At 48.7% G+C, this 10,575-nt stretch overlaps 2 non-coding genes across 2 annotated transcripts; both read left to right on the top strand.

The window, feature by feature from the left end:
• Positions 1-45: 45 nt before the first annotated feature.
• Positions 46-178, top strand: LOC111559949. The gene has a single exon (XR_002741411.1). It is a non-coding gene; the product is annotated as a small nucleolar RNA SNORA71 (small nucleolar RNA).
• Positions 179-1,559: 1,381 nt separating this feature from the next.
• Positions 1,560-1,690, top strand: LOC111559952. The gene has a single exon (XR_002741414.1). It is a non-coding gene; the product is annotated as a small nucleolar RNA SNORA71 (small nucleolar RNA).
• The last annotated feature ends 8,885 nt before the right edge of the window (positions 1,691-10,575 follow it).

Consider the following 10,575-nt stretch of genomic DNA (forward strand, 5'->3'; position numbering starts at 1 on the left):
CTGTCCGAGGTCTCCCTTCTCGGCCCACGCACTGCCCTTCTCTGCTCCTGCATTCGAAAGTGATCGTGGGCGGCCCGTGCCCTGGTCATTGATAGTGCAGGGAGAGGAATTGCCGAAAGCGTTTCCCCGTGTTGGAAGGGCCCATCCTGTCCCTTCCAAACTCTGGAGCTTTCGTACACATCTCTCTGTCCGCTGATTTGTATTGCTTTCTGGTACCTGGCGCTGGGTGGCTCTCTGAGTGCCCTTTTGCCGAGTAGGGCCCTGCCTCAGCGTGTTTCTGTTCATGGGCCGGTGGTGGAGTGCTGACAGGGGTCCCTCTTCCCCCAGGGCTCTCCCTGGGAAGCATTCTCTGCCTTCTCATTGCACCGCTTCCCACACCCTCAGCCCCGTTGCTCAGCCCTGATCACATTGGATGTTGGTGATTTGCTTGTCATCCCCCTGTGCTGTGATCTCGAGGGCAGTGTCTCCATCTTGGTGTCTGACATGTAGCACTGGGTCAAGACAGGACAAGGTGGGGGAGATCGAGATGCTACACGGTGAGGCAATGGGCTTTTCCCACTCTGGACTGTCAGTGGGGAGACCGTACCTGCTCAAGGCTGAGGCATCCTGCTCTCCTTGGAAGTGTGTCTCTTGTCCTGGCCACGGGCTGGGCCTGTGGTCCACTGGGGGTAACATTCCCTCTGCTCTTAGGTTAAGGAGCAAGGAAGGGAGTAGTACCCCAGCTGGGCAGGACGTCGTCGTGGAGAATGCGTACGTAGGCAGCCCTTACGCACTAGATGGAGGACGTGGGGCCCTCCCGCCACCCGTTACCCCTCCTGCTCCAGGCTCATTGCTGCCGGTCAGCGTGGCTCGCTCTCCAAAACCTGGCCTTGACAACTTTTTGATACAGATTGCTTAGCAACAAATTGATCGTGGGTGCATAGGATAACACTGACATTACTTCTGTCACACATGTTCCCCAGGTCCCTTCCTAGAGTTCAGTTGTTCTTGTTCCTGAGACAGCAGTGTGGCTGTCCAAGTCCTGGTAGCAATGGCCCACGTTTGTGGGTGCTGGAATCCGCTGGCCGCTGTGCCAGGTACCCTCTGCGTCCCTCCCCCCCCCCCCCCCCCAGGCCTGTTGTGAGTGCTCATTCACGGCTTGTCTCTTGCAGGTGGATCTGCATGTCCAGAGGCTCCATGAGAGGTGTCTTACAGCCAGGCGCGAGGCCACAAATGCCCCGAGGTAAGGTTTTGGAGCCTTCTCTGGAATTGTGTCTTTTTGCATCCGTAAAGTCACACACGTGTGCCCTGGGGTCTGGATGAGGCAGCGAGATGAGAGTGGGCATCCATGAGTTCCCAGTTGTGTCCTGGCTGGGAGGCAATCCCCCACATAGTGAGGGGGCGGGGGGGGAAGGCCTCTAGAAAGCTGCGCTGGTGAAGGGCTTCCTTCCTGGTGTCAGCACCGTGCTGTGAGGGAAAGCCTGTAGATTTAGGCACCAGAGACCTTGGTCCAGTTTCTGAGGCATGCATGTCTGGCTTTGTGAGCCATCCTTCCTGGCGCTCTTTCTGTCCTTTTCTGCTCCCGTGTCTGAAAGTGACTGCAGGCTGCCTGTGCCTTGGTCATTGGTAGGGCAGGGAGAGGAGTCACCGAGAGAAGTTCCCGTGTTTGAAGGGTCCAGCCATCCTTTCCAAACCCTGGAGCTTTCCCACACTAGCTTTTCACCCCTGCCCTTCCCTTCTGAGCTGGGGCCTCTGCTGGCCCCCATGTGAGGCGGTAACTGGGCTAGCCCCCCGACCTGTGGGGGCTCATTCTGTCTTTCCACGTTACGGATTTTCTTGTCAGAAACAAGCCTACCTTTTAATTTGGACTTCACACTGGAATAAATTCACATAGCGCCCGAGGGCACACGTAAGAATTGGAAATCGTGGCTTTTGCTGTTTGAATTTACAGGAGCCGAGGCCAGTCCGCAAGAACACGTTAGTCAAGGCAGTGTGTGAATTCAGCGCTCGTGTGTCTGTTGTCTTTGCTCCTTGACTGTCTCTTGAGCACAGCGTGCGTTGCTTCTCCAGGAGCTGTCAGAAACGTTAAGTAAATGGAGAAAGAAAAACAAAGGTGGGGCCTGCTGTAGGGGCAAGGAGGAGTTCTATCAATTCTGAGTCAATAGAAATAGTTCTCATTTGTCACGGTCAGCCAGAAGCCCGAGGAGTTCTCTTGTCACTCGCCGACGGGAGAAGGATGTGTTGATGGATCACCCTCTTTGTAGGTCTCCCTTCACTGACTTAATCTGTGCTTTGTGGGTTCTTTTGCAAAGGGTGACCCCGGGGGGTTGACTGAAGAAGAAATTCTGAGTCCTGTGGCTCTTTGAAATCTATTTGTAGACTCTAGATTTCCTAGCTTGCTCCCTGATTCGTGTCAGTGAGGGTATCTGTTGCAGGCTGGGCACTCTGTAGTCCTCGTCAACAGCAGGCTGACCGTCTGTGTCTCGTTCTGTGCGCTGCCCCTGTGTGTTCAGGGAGGCAGAGACCTTGCGACGGCGCCTTCGCTTTGTAGACTCAGATACAACGGGTGCCCCTGGGAGGCATGTCTTGGCTCCCGGGTAAGAAGTGAGGTGAGGTTGGAGGCGAGGTCAAGGTATCCATCCCAGATTTCCGGCCTGGGGGCTCCTGTCTAGTTTTGAGACCCCTTCCGTTTGCATTCAGGTCTCGTGCTTGCGGTTGGGATCCTGCCCGGCCACATGTTTTTGTTCCGTCTCACGATGATGTGGAGGTAGTGAGAATAGCGTATGTGAACCACCCGGTGCCCAGGAGTCCTCTGATAACCCTGAGGTCCCCTTGCCTTTCAGACCTGCTCTCCACCCCTTTTGCGTCAGGGGCTTGTCCTGTCCCACAGCCTCGTTCCTGGTCCTGGGCTCCTGAGCCAGGCTGGAGGATTCAAGGGACAATGGCGACCATCCTGAAGACATTTTATATCACCCCTACCCCCCACTCCAGGCCTGGTCATTCAAACCCCTGGGTGTGGAGTCCTGCAGGTTGAGTTGGGAGTCACTTGTGTAATCTTCTCAAGCGTTCACGACGTGTTTTCATTTATCCTTCAAATGGGCCCGGCAGTGTTGACCTTCAAAGGTCGGGGCACCTCACCAGAACAAGTCTTTGTTGGAAGTTTATCTGGCATTTGCCTTTTACGGCCGGGCCGTGTTAAGTGGGTCTTCGCAGAACAGGATGGCAGCTGCTGGGGCCTTATGACAGGCTGGGCAGACGAGTCGTGAACGTGTGTGGGAGAGCTGCTGAGGATGAGGGTCCGTCCCTTTGGTCAAGATGCAGTGGTTCCTCAGTGCCAAGCTCCCAACAGTGAGCGCTGAGCTGTCTCCCTGAGAATTACTCTGTGTGGTCAGTTGCCCTGGTCGTGAACTCCTAGAAAGAAAGTGATTTTTTATAAAAACTGGATTTTTAAGATGTTTTTCTTTTATCATCCTTTCTATCTCGGTGACAATCTAGTTTGGCGCGTGTAAACTGGGAGCTTAGGCCTGGTTGATGCGGACCTTCTCAGTAATGTCACCTGGGGAGAAGGTGGCCTGGAGATTAAATGCTTATATGCTTCTTCTCCCTCTTAGGTCAGCCTTCGGTCCAGAGGCTGTTGAAGTAAGTCCCAAGGCCGTGAGTCGTTGACCCTCGGGATGACGTGGGATGTGTGTTCGCTGAGACTTTTCTCCGAGGTGAGTTAGTGCGGAGTGCCGGAGACCCACAGGCAGCGGGAAGCTGGTTTGCATTTATGTGGGTGGGAACTCCAAACCATCATCATCATCGTCGGTCTCACTTGTCCTTTCTTGTAGGTTCTCTGGGTGCCATTAGTAGTCACCAGAGGGGCAGAGAACTGAGAGGGAGTCCTCTATGCGAAGCATCCCCAGAGCACCCCGTGCTGTCCGCTCAGAGCACCTCGGAGCAGCCCTTGGCTCCGCGCGTGACATCAGAGGGAAGGTGCTGGGGCTGCGGCCGGGTCCGCTCCGGCTGGCTCTGAGTCGGGACAGCCGTGCCCCGAGAAGCCATAGACGAGAGGTCAGCCCCGTGTCCCTCTGCTGTGTCTGGAATGACTTGAATGAGCGAACGTTTTCCTCTCGCATTCCAGCTGCTCATCACTTTCCCCTCTGCCTATTCATTCAATAAACCTTACGGACTTGCCGCGTCTGCCTTTTAAGTCATCTAACAAGCTGTGTGCCGCTGAGGCTGGACGTGAAATGGATCGCCTTCCAGTCGTGTTTTCACCCGTGAGCCTCTTCCTGCTAGGCTCCTGAGGCTTGGCACCCAGGCTACTGTCCGAGGTGTTCAGTTAGGACAAGGAGGTGACCAGGTGCTGGTAGAGTTGGCTCAGATTGAGGGCCCATGAGAAAGTCAAGGGTGTTGAAGGACAGGCCAGGGCTTTGGAAGGGGGGGGCGGGTGACAGGGTGGGCTGGAGTGAGGCAGGCAGTGATGCCATCGAGGAAGCTGGGGTGGCCTGAGTTCTGGGGCCTGGCTCATGAGTATAAATGCCTGCCCGTCGCGGGGCTCAAACTCACAGACCGTGAGATCATGACCTGAGCCGAAGTCAGACGCTCAACCGACTGAGCCACCCAGGCGCCCCTTTAATTCCCATTTTAAAGGTGGAAGGGTCTGTGTGAGGAAATAGGCCCCAAAGGCCATGATGAAAGGCCGCGTTGTCCCGTTTCTGCATTGGAAATCGGACTTGCCTCAGTGAGTTTGATACCTCGACGGGCGCCTGTGGGAGGCAGGCGTTCTCCGCGCCTCAGGTGTTCACTCTGCCGGCCCGTTCCCGACGGCGGCATCCAGAAGTCAAGTGTCTTTTTTTCTGCCTTCTCCGTGGACCGTCCTTTGACTTCTGGCCAGCTGCCTGAAGTTGGTAGTGTCGGCTGCTGTGGAGACGCAGCAGCACAACACGGGCCCGGACTTCACAAGTGTGCACGGGGACGCCAGGTGCCAGGTCATGCCTGCCTCGCGGCGCTTGGGGCGTGTGAAGCGTGAGCCATCCCCAGTCTTTAGGGCCTGAACCAATCTGGGAAGAGCGGCAACAACCAAGGTGACCCAGGAGCCAGGCTTCAGGCCAGGGAGGTATGATTCTTGCCGGGAATCGTGTGCTTACCGGAGGGCCCGATGGATCAGGTAATGGGAGATTTCCATCGTATAGTCAAGAACTGGGAGTATGGGAGCTGGTTAGAGTGAAGGTTCATTCATCACAAGAAAAGAAGAAAGCGCGTTTATGTATGAGCCAGAGCCCATGCTGAAAGTGGGGATAGGATGGGGAATACGTTTGGGTTCTCACGGTATCCCCGGAAGGTCTCTACAATGTGGTGTTTATATGCTTAATGTCTGGAACGTGCGCTTCTGTTGGGCACTGCTATAGGTTGGGGATACTGCTCCGGACACAACACACAGGAGGCGTCACGGAGCTTAGAGGACTGCAGTCCCTCAGGGTGAGCCGCTAGCCATGCGTGGCTGTTTATTTAAGTTGATACAAACAAAAACGTGAAGTTCACATCTTCCCCTGCACCAGCCGTATTTCAGATGTTTGGTGGCCACAAGCGGCTGCTGTGTCGGGCCGCGCAGGTGCATAGACTGTTCCTGTCACTGCAAGAAGTGTTAAAAAGAAAACTCACAGGCCCAAAATGGCGTCACGTAGGCCAAGTCCCCAAACCCAGGCTTAATACCTGATCGAAATGCAGTGTCAGCCCGCCGCGGAAGCGCAGTCTTAACCGGTCAGAAATTTTTCTGATGGGTGCCTGTGAGTCCACTGCACGGGCTCTCTCCATCCCCAAAGAAGATGAAATAATATGCATGATTAGACTCCCCTCCTGTTCCCCCTCAGGGAAAGCAACCTTGCCTGGAAGCATTCGTTTGCAAATGGCTCTTGCCCTACCTCTCCTCTCTCCAGGCTGGGTGGGATGCTGCCCGACTCCTCGTTTAATAAAGCCGACTAGATCTTCAAATTGACCGGGTTGAATTTTGTTTAACGGGAAGTCAGACAGCACAGCGCTGGTCTAGAAGGTGAGTTCAGGGCTAATTACGTGAGCGAAGAGGGTGGCTGGACACCTTTACAGGAAGGCTGTTACTCTAGGAGCCCACGGTGGTGCGACATCCCCTGCCGGGATGTTTAGGGTAGTTCTGAGTGTGGGCGGACAAAGTTGGGGCGGCCGCCTGCAGGAGTGTAAGGTCGCTGGCTTTGGGGTCACACAGACCTGAGTCTGTCCCCCACCCCCCGGGTGGCATAAGGCAAGTTTCCACTACCTGACCTTGGTTTCCTCGTGTAAAATGAAACCCACACCTTTACAAGAGTGGGGTGAGGTAGGGATTAAATAGACCGATGCATGTGAAAGCCTGAGTAGTGTGTCCCTTTAGGAAATACTTCATAACTGATAGCTATTACTATTATTTATTGAAGGTTTCTCTGCACCATACCGAAATTGATCATACTTCTTTTGGGCCTTGGGGGCTTTCATGGTGTAGCCCCTAAATTTTTTTAAAAATATAATTTATTGTCAAATTGGCTAACATACAGTGTGTGAAGTGTGCTCTTGGTTTTGGGGGTAGATTCCCGTGGTTCCTCGCTTACAGACAACACCCAGTGCTCATCCTAGCAAGTGCCCTTCTCAATGCCCATCACCCATTTTCCCCTTTCCTCTCCCCGCCCCCACCCCAATCAACCCTCAGTTTGTTCTCTGTATTTGAGAGTCTTTTATGGTTTGCCTCCCTCTCTCTAACAATTTTTCCCCCTTTCCCTTCTGTTAAGCTTCTCAAGCTCCACATGAGTGAAAACATGGTATCTGTCTTTCTCTAACTGACTTATTTCCCTTCTAATGCTGAAATTTGTGGGCAATCAAAAATAGTTCCTTTTACAGCAGAAGATTTGCATAATAATAGATGGCTTAAAAACATTTATCTCCAAATTAGAGTATACATGCTTTTCTCAAGCATATGAAGAGCCTTTATAAATACTGTTCATATTCTGGGTTATAAAACATGAGGCAAATACCAAAGAATCTGTGTCCTATGAACTACATTTGCACTGCAATAGAAAGGCAATAACAACAAAAACAGGTCTGAAAAAAATCGCTATGTTTGGGAAATTTAAAAACATATTGAAAATACCTCATCAAAGATGATACCGTAAGCAGAATTAGAAATAGTATCAACCGAATGATAATAAAAATTTCCATACCGAAGTTTGTGAATTGTAGCTCAAGTAATTACTAAGGAGAAATTTAAGCCTCGATGCTTGAAATAGAAGACTGAGATTTAATATGTAATAAAAAAGAAAATAGAAGTAATGCGAATAAAAATTAGAGCAGAAAGTAAAGCCAAATTTAGGGAATGATATAGATCACTTTTTGTACATTAAAATTTATATTTTGATGAGCACATTTCGAGAAAACATCAAACGAAATTGCCTCAAGGAGAAATGGGAAACTGTAATAGTCTGATAAAGACCACAGGGGACAGAGCTCAATAAGGATTTATTTGCCTGTTACAACATGAACTTTTCTCAGTCCCTATCAAAGCTGTGATTTTCTGAAAAGAAATCTTGGATCTGTCCTTGAATGGATATATAATGACGCAAACACTTATCTCCTTATTGGAGACCATTGATACAATCCATTTGGAGGGGTGTATAGGGGCCATGAGGCTTTGGCTTCAGACTACACAGCTTTCTCAGAATTCAGCTGTAGACAGGCCATGCACGAGAAACATCATTGGTCAGGCTTTTAAATTTTTCCCACCAGCGTTGAAGACCACAGCCATTTACCTCTACTGGCGGTAAGACTGAACAATTGTAACGAATATAGGTGGTCAGAGTGGAAGAGAGTGAAAGCCTCTTTTGAGGGGTAACGATTTCCGAGGATGTCGTGAAGGATTACCTTGGACTGAGAACATACACGCTGCGAAGACATTGATCGACTAGTAGCTCTAGGCTTATATCCTAAAGTGTGTACCCTGACTGTCACTGATAGACAGGGATGCTGAAACTTTCAAATCACTCCGTAGACCGTTCTTGTCCCCGTCTTTTTGCTTGGCAGGAGCATGTTTCTTTTAAGTCGAAAAGTACAAAATTATTCAAATGTTTTCATATTAATATGGTTTATACATAAATAACTCAGGAAAATGGAACTTCTTTTGTTGGTTTTGCGTGTTTTTTTTTTTTTTTAATCCTAAATTTGGAAAACAGAGAGCTCTCACAAGTTTTGAGTTGATTAAAACTTAGAGAATGGATAAGATCTAATTCTATCTTGGGACACCTGGGTGGCTCAGTCATTTAAGCATCCGACTTCGGCTCAGGTCTGATCTCACTGTGAGTTCAAGCCCCGCATCGGGCTCTGTGCTGGCAGCTCAGAGCCTGGAGCCTGCTTCAGATTCTGTGTCTCCCTCTCTCTCTCTCTCTCTGCCCCTCCCCTGCTCATGCTCTGTCTCTCTTTGTCTCTTAATAATAAATAAATGTTAAAAAAAAAAAAAGATGTAATTATATCTTTTATCCCTTCTAAGGTGATCGGGGCAAATCTTTGTGTAATCTGGTGGCCATTCAAGGAAACCCAAAGACAGTTTAGGACTAAAGGACGTTTTCACTATTTTTTTCTGAATTTGGGAAGGGGAAAGGGAAGAATTGTCAGAGGACAATATATGAACACAATTTTCAAATGTAAGAAAAAGTTCTTATGAGCCAGTATTTTAAAAATCGCAGCAAAAAGTAAATACCTATTAGAAACTTAACTTTAAAAAAAAATGTGCTTTATTAAAACGAATCCGGAGTATGCCAGATATAACATACAGATGGCCAACAGACGCACGAAAAGATGCTCTGCGTCACTAACCAGGGAAATGCAAATCAAAACCACGATGCGATACCACCTCATGTGAATTAAAATGGTTAGTATCAAAAATTAAGTGTCGATGTGGAGAAAAAGGAACTCTTGTGCACTGTTCATGGCAATGTAAATTGATGTAAGCACTGTGGAAAACGGTGTGGAAGTTTAAAAAAAAAATTTAAAAATAGAACTGCCACCTGATTAAGTAATTCCACTACTGGATATTTACCCGAATAAAATGGAAATACTAACTTGAAACAATATATGCACCCCTGTGTTCACTGTGGCGTTACTGAACAGTAGCCAAGATAGGAAAGCGACCCAAGTGTCCCATCGACAGATGAACAAGTAAGGAAGATGTCGGATGGACACACAGTGGAATATTAATCAGCCATAAAAAAAGAATGGAGTCTTGCCATTTGCAATGACATGGACAGAGCTAGAGACTATAATGCTAAGCAAAATACGTCAATCAGACAAATACCGTATGTTTCACTCATGGAATTTAAGAAACAACCAAAATGAGCAAAGACTTTTCAGCAGACTCGACTATAGAAAGCAAACCGGTGGTTACCAGAGGGCAGGTGGGTGGGGAGGTACGTGGTGTAATCCGGGAAGGGGATTAAGAGTGCACTGGCCGTCGGGGCGCCTGGGTGGCTCAGTCGGTTGAGCCTCTGACTTCGGCTCAGGTCATGATCTCACGGTCTGTGAGTTCAAGCCCCGCGTCAGGCTCTGTGCTGACAGCTCAGAGCCTGGAGCCTGCTTTGGATTCTGTGTCTCCCTCTCTCTCTGACCCTCCCCCGTTCATGGTCTGTCTCTCTCTGTCTCAAAAATAAATATTAAAAAAAAAAAAGTGCACTGGCCATGATGAGTACCGAGGAATGTATAGAAGTGTCAAAGCATTTTTTTGTATACCTGAAACTAATGTAACACTAGGTCAGTTTTACAGGGATTAAAAAAAGTGGGTACAGAATAGTTAATTTCACCAAAACCCCCTAAATTCTAATTTTAGTTTTGTGAATGTGCCAACCATGTAACCGTGCAGTAAAAGATGTATAAACCTTTCTCCTTACGGATAAACTCATTGAGCCAACTTTGTCAAAAATTTTTAATACCGGTTTTTGGTTTTTGAAACACGGTAGGTATTATAACCCAAGTCCAAAAATTCTTACTAAAACGTGGACGCTTACAGTATAAGCTTTTATATTGTTTTTATTATTTAGAGGCTTTAAAAAGTGGGGGCCTTATTTGCAAAATATAATTAACCTTATGAACATATTACAAAAAGCAATGTATGTATCGTAGTGAATTTACCATCCTGGGAAACTAATAATTCCCTGAAGCAAACTACCTGTGTTATCTTGCATCTCCCTGCAATTATGCCTAATACTGTCTTAGCCATTTCTGTTAATTACCATCATTAGCAAAGTAAACATCTTTTGTTTTCTCTAGACTCTAGAAAACAGGAGGACTATCGAGCTGTTTTTCTCCCTGAGCTTACATTGAATATTTTTTTTTTATTAAAAAATTTTTTTTAACGTTTATTTATTTTTGAGACAGAGAGAGACAGACCATGAATGGGGGAGGGTCAGAGAGAGGGAGACCCAGAATCTGAAACAGACTCCAGGCTCTGAGCTGTCAGCACAGAGCCCGACGCGGGGCTCGAACTCACAGACCACGAGATGGTGACCTGAGCCAAAGTCGGCCGCCCAACCGACTGAGCCACCCAGGCACCCCTGATCTTGTCACTTT

Source organism: Felis catus, chromosome A3, assembly GCF_018350175.1.
Source record: "Felis catus isolate Fca126 chromosome A3, F.catus_Fca126_mat1.0, whole genome shotgun sequence".
Classification (NCBI taxonomy): Eukaryota; Metazoa; Chordata; class Mammalia; order Carnivora; family Felidae; genus Felis; species Felis catus.